Raw genomic sequence first — 7,200 nt, forward strand, 5'->3', positions numbered from 1 at the left:
TGACACTTACGGTGTGTTTAGTATGGTTGGGAATATTTTTCAATTTTTCTTCGTCAAAATGTTTGGAAAATATTCTCTCGGAAGACAAGTTCCTTAAATGGGAAATATGACTTCCCTAATGGAAGTACGGAAAACAAGTTGCACAAGTGACATTCCAGGTTCATTGTCTCTTCCCCACTCACCCACCCACCCAATTCTCCCAACCCTCACCCCTTGACCATCACCCACCCCACCTCCTCGCCCCTATTCCCCGTTCCATCCCACCTCAATAGTGTTTTGCTAGATAATATATATAAGTGTTTTTGAGATAATATTTTCTTGCTTACTTGCCACACTAGAAATTAAGTAAGAAACTCACATGTTTTTCAAAACACATTTTCTAGGGACTCGTTTTTTCGTGGAAAACATTTTCCTTCCTAACAAAAGTATTCATGCTTTTTATAGCTCGCAATATTTTTTATCTTAACTTCCTGCAAAGGTTAAATTTGAGCTTAATCATATGTAGATACAATATCTATAAATAATTATCTCTTGCATTTTGTTTTTATCATTTGAGTCTTTTCCTTCTCTGGAAGAACACTATTCTGCTATATGAACATTCATTTTGCGTTCAAATTTTCTTTTTTAATTTGATCAAATTATCGTGAATTAACGTCTCCATCTGGTAGGCAAACTATCAACAACTGATAAACAATGCGAAAAAAATCACTCAACTTGGTGTCATGTGTACATGAGCTACTAAATTTCTGAATACAAGTATGAAATATATACCAAATATAGTTATAAAGAGAGGAATAAGTAAGGGTATAGAAGACGGGTTGTTAGTCGAGCACCTCACCCTGATGACTCCAAACAAGTCCTCAACGATCAGCCACACCTTACCTACCACTCGTAGAACCTACTAACAGAAAACTGCATGAAGTGTGGAGTGAGTACAAAAAATATGTGTACTTAACAGTATCGTCGATCAACCCTAAACTAAAGTATGGATAAAAGTTGGTTATCCCATGGTTACCTCACCAGTGATTAGCTCAATTCACTTATACATCAATAAACCCGAGCTATAAATGGCACAGAATAAATGAATTATTCAACAGTTTATCAAGAATCAGTTACTTAGACAAAAATCTCATAGGTTCGACCAAATAAGCAGACAAAATCCTGATATAAATCATGGCTTATGAATGTAAATGAGATGCAATGGCCAAATGCACTAGTATATACACGCTTTTACGTGAGATGTTACCTGATTCGTAACATCAAAAACAACTCTCCGATTAAGGAGGTGCTTATGGTCGTTTGCAAAATAATTATCCAACTTGAAGTCGAGGTCGAATTCCTCGTGGATTAAAGGTAGGATTTATCAAAATTCGTGACTCAACTCACTGAAACATGTATATTGTACCAACAATGAATGTAAAGGGGGGTGGGGTGGGGTTGTTTATCACAAGTAATCAAGTTTAAAATTAAATTGCAAAACCTAACACAAATATTGATTTAACAAGGTTGGATAAATTAGGGGTGCACGTTCGATGGGGTGTGGATTCGATAAGTATTGACTAACAAACTTAGAATGAATTACCACATGGATAGCTTTAGTTAAAACTATATTCAATGTTTTTCAAGCCAATAAATGTGTTTGTTTTGGGATCTTTCAAACCCCAAAACCATACCATAAAAACAACTAAACATTAGCTTGAGAGGGCATAAATTATCTCTAGTTCACGCTCTTAAATGATAATTTAATTGGAGTTTATTTCTTGATCTAACTTTGATCAAAACCTCAAGTCCTCACCATTGAAGTCTTATCCAATCTCACCTTCCTTTCTCAAGCAAAAGTGAAATCAGAGAGTTCAATTAATGTTTGCAACATTTATTTTTAGATTAAAATTTGAAGACATCAACAGATTCATGGGACAATGAATTAAGGGTTATAGAAAAGTTTCAAAATTAGGAATTGGTGACTCAAGTCTTAAGTATTGAGTAGGGGTGACAATTTTTAAATTAAGAATTAAGGGGTTGAATTTTTCATCCCTAAGTTTTTTTATTTTACACTTTAGTCCATCTAATATAAAACCCTAAATAATAAGAAATTGAGGGTCACTTTTTCCCTTTTTCTCTCTTGCTTATTCTTCCATTGTTGGGGGCCAATGTTGCTGCTCTTCTTCTTCATTCTTCTTCTCCATCATCGTTCTTCTTTTTTTATATATAAAATATATTAGTTATGCTCATCCGTTGCAACAAACTTTGCATATTTTGCATTAGATGTATTATCTATTGCAATAGATAATCCATCTGTTGAAAATAATCAAATAAATATGATCGCCTGTTACAACAATTATAGAAATCTATTACAACAAATGTCTAATATGTATTATCTGTTGCAATAGATGACACATCCATTGGAAATAGTCAAGCATATATGATCATCTGTTGCAATGGATGTTTCATTTGTTGCAACATATGAACATTAGTTGCAACAGATGAGCATATATGTTTGATCATTTTCAATCGACTCTATATATATTTGATATGAAATGCTTCATTAGCTCATAATTAGTGATAAATAAAGTTATTTAATTTTAATTACCTTGTAATTAATAAGTTCGATTACATTTTCAATGTATTATAGAGTAATTATATGATCAATTAACTGTATTCATCTTAAATAAAGTGATCTATTGATTATTTTGATATGAAATACTTCATTAGCCCATAATTAGTGATAAATAAAGTTATTTAATTATAATTATCTTTTAATTAATAAGTTCAATTGCATTTTAAATGTGTTGTAGAGTAATTACCTGATCAACTAACTGTATTTGTCTTAAATAAAGTGACCAGTTGATTATTTTGGTATGAAATGCTTCATTAGCCTATAATTAGTGATAAATAAAGTTATTTAATTATAACTACCTTTCAATTATAAGTTTAATTATAATCTCAATGAATTGTAGAGTAATTACATGATCAACTAACTGTATTCGTCTTAAATAAAGTGATCAGTTGATTATTTTGATACGAAATGCTTCATTAGCCCATAATTAATGATAAATAAATTTATTTAATTATAATTACCTTTTAATTAATAAGTTCAATTACATTTTCAATGTATTGTAGAGTAATTACATGATTAACTAACTGTATTCGTCTTAAATAAAGTGATCAGTTAATTATTTTGATATGAAATGCTTCATTAGCCCATAATTAGTGATAAATAAAGTTATTTAATTATAATTACATTTTAATTAATAAGTTCAATTACATTTTCAATGTATTGTAGAGTAATTACATGATCAACTAACTGTATTCGTCTTAAATAAAGTGATCAGTTGATTATTTTGATATGAAATGCTTCATTAGCCCATAATTAGTGATAAATAAAGTTATTTAATTATAATTACCTTTCAATTATAAGTTTAATTATTATCTCAATGCATTGTAGAGTAATTACATGATCAACTAACTATATTCGTCTTAAATAAAGTGATCAATTGATTATTTTGACATGAAATACTTCATTAGCCCATAATTAGTGATAATAAAGTTATTTAATTATAATTACTTTTTAATTAATAAGTTCAATTACATTTTCAATGTATTGTAGAGTAATTACATGATCAACTAATTGTATTCGTCTTAAATAAAGTGGTCAGTTGATTATTTGATATGAAATGCTTCATTAGCCCATAATTAGTGATAAATAAAGTTATTTAATTATAATTACCTTTTAATTAATAAGTTCAATTACATTTTCAATATATTGTAGAGTAATTACATGATTAACTAACTGTATTCATCTTAAATAAAGTGATTAGTTGATTATTTTGATATGGAAAGCTTCATTAGCCCATAATTAGTGATAAATAAAGTTGTTTAATTATAATTACCTTTCAATTATAAATTTAATTATAATCTCAATGCATTATCTGTTGCGATAGATAATCCATCTATTTAAAATAATCAAATAAATATGATCATCTGTTGCAACAAATATAGAAATCTATTACAACAAATGTCTAATATGTATTATTTGTTGCAATAGATGACCCACATATGCTCATCTGTTGCAGTAGATGATTCATCTGTTACAACGTATGATCATATATGTTTGAACCGACTATATATATATATATATGTGTGTGTGTGTGTGTGTCTCATCTATTGCAATAAGTAACTTATAACTTGCTACAACATATGTCTATTTCCAATAGTATAATTTAACATTTTACAAATCTAAGAATAGAATGAAATCCATGGTAAAATAACTGAACATCTATTAAATATAAAATATTATCATTAGCAATTACAGAATATGATTAACTAAATATATACCACCAATTGAAAGGGGGCATATATATACCACCAACATCATTAACATGCTCACCACCACTTTTAGCACCAACATCACCAATATCAGCACCAACATTAACATCAACATCATCACCAACATTTATTGCAGCATCATCTGCATCACCAGGAACAATAAGTGCTTCCTTTTTGATGGTTGTTGCTCTAGCCAATTCTTTTTTTTATCAGATCCAATGTAGGGTCTAATTTTGTGTCAATGATTCCTAGAATTAAAAGGAATGGCATTTGCAACTCTTGCTATGTGGGGACAAGCCAGAGATGTACAATCTATAAACAAAAGTAATTTATATTAAAACTAATCTATAAATTATAATAGATAAAATATTTATTGTAAAATTGTATTTCTAACAGATGACCTATCTGTTGCAACAAATGGACCATCTGTTGGAAGAAAGCTAAGCAGTAGCAAATTTTCAAGTTTTCTTCCAACAGATGACCCATCTGTTGCAGTAGATAGACCATCCATTGAAAGTAAGCTAAACAACAACAAATTATCAATTTTCTTCCAACAGATGACCCATCTATTGCAACAAATCAGTCATCTGTTGAAAGTAAGCAAAACAACAACAAACAATTGAGATTTCGTCCAACAAATGACCTATTTGTTGCAACAAATAGGTCATTTGTTGGATGTAAGTAAATCAATAGCAAATGATTAAGTTTTCGTCCAACAATGACTCATCTATTGCAACAAATTAGTCATCTGTTGGACGAAAGCAAAACAGTAGCAAACTGTTATGTTTTCTTCCAACAAATGACCCATTTATTGCAATAGATGACTATAGACGAGTCATTATTGGAAGAAAACTAAACGAAAGCAAATTAGATAATCAATTAATTTAAATAAAGATTATTCTATAGAAAACTTACTATATCATGAGGAGGATTAAAGAGATCAACATAATTTATTTTTGGATTGTGGTTGAGAAATTTCTTTTGAGTAATCTTTGAATAGCTTCCTGAGGTAAGGTATTGCTTCAAATGCCCAAGCCTAAAAATATAAAGATGATGAAAATAAAAATTTAAAATAATTATTCAATAATACAAATAAATAAAATACTAAAATTAGAGGTGAAGTTTACCATGAAAGCCCAAGAAAAGCTATATAAATTGTTCGTCTTCGATGATAAATTTGACAATAAATATTCGACAACCAAGAAATAGCTTTCATTGCCCCATGGATAATTGTTGAATGCATCCAAATCATGAGCAAACACAAAATAATCTCACATAGCAAACTATATACACTTCACAAGTTGGTTTTGACACTTCCTACACTTCGAAGCCAGTCAAGAAAATAGTTCATACTCCCAAAATAATCTAAACCAAAAGGGTACAGTATAGTTTATATTCTCAAAATAATCTAAACTAACAACCTATACCAATATACAAAATTAAGATACCATGCCAAAAATCAAGTTCATTTCTAACTTAATTTCTTGCCGCAATGTTGTTTAAGCGAACATAACCAAGTGATAAAATCACCAAAATTGAGATCCAATTACCCTTTTATGTCAAATAGATTAAAAAGGGAAAATAAATTTGTATTCATCATAACAATCCATAGCTTAACAAAAATAAGCTAAGTCATTTCATTCCCAATCAAAACACCGAAAATACATATCCCACGACCTTTTATGTAAAATAGCTTAATACTACCAAAATTGCATAGCTCTTCATCAAGTACTCCCTAGCTCAACTTTCATAAATGCGGAAGAAGCTGAACAAGCTCGTTTTCAGTGGGATCACTTTATCAAAATAGTAAATGCAATTTTAGCTTAAATCACCGAATTCAAAATATAACTGCATTGATCACCCATCCGCGATAACAAATGCAACTCAGTACAAAATTATTTTCTATACACGCGTATATGTACTATCAAAATGTCTATTTTAATCTAGAAAATGAAGCATATATTACTGATTAAGCATATAAATCGCACACTAACCTAATCAGCTCTAATAGAACTTTGTTACTCCTAGAATTTTCACCAAATACTTGCAGAAGTGCAAAAAAAAAAAGGACAAAAGATTAGTGAGATAACAAATTATAGAGAATTTAGATTTCTAAGAACCCAATTGGGTAAACCTTTTCAAAATTAGATATCAACCCAGGAACTCTTTTTCAAAAATTCCTGCAGAACATGTCGACCCATCAAGAACCCAATTGGGAAAATCCCTTTTCTTCCCCATCTCACCTAAACAAGCAAAAACTTCAATATCTCAACCTGAATCGCACAAAATCTGGGCAGCGCTTGAGGAAAGAGTATATGCAAATTGTAACCTCCCTCAGAATAGTCTCTTTGCAGTATTTCTTTTTTTTTTAAAAAAACAAACTAAAAAGCCCTAATTTTTTTCAAAAAAATAAAGCTTTATCTGCAAATCGTTGTTCCCTTGAATGATTAGAATAGACTAATCAAAAGTTCAAAGTACGGCCGTCGAAAGTTGAAAGTTGTCAAAGAAATTGATTGTCCCGATTGAAGCAATTTTGAATTTTTGAGAGAGGAGAACGTTTTCTTCTGTGAGAGAGAGGAGAATGTTTGAGAGAGGGAGTGGAAAGTTTGTTTATTTAGTGGGTGGACTGTTTTGTATTTCTAAAAAGATTATAAGTTTTGAAAATGTTAATTGAGTCCACAATTAACTTAATTTAATAGATAAGTGTGTTTGACCTTTTCTTGGTCAAAATAGTTACCAATAGTTAATTCCAAACTTAAAGGATACCTTTCCTTCAATGTTCTCCAGATTCATGCATTATAATCAATTCTAAGATCAATTTATCACTACACAATCAAATTTAAACACCCATCATGCAACCCCCCCCCCCCCCCC

This window comes from Solanum stenotomum, chromosome 2 (genome assembly GCF_019186545.1).
Source record: "Solanum stenotomum isolate F172 chromosome 2, ASM1918654v1, whole genome shotgun sequence".
NCBI lineage: Eukaryota > Viridiplantae > Streptophyta > Magnoliopsida > Solanales > Solanaceae > Solanum > Solanum stenotomum.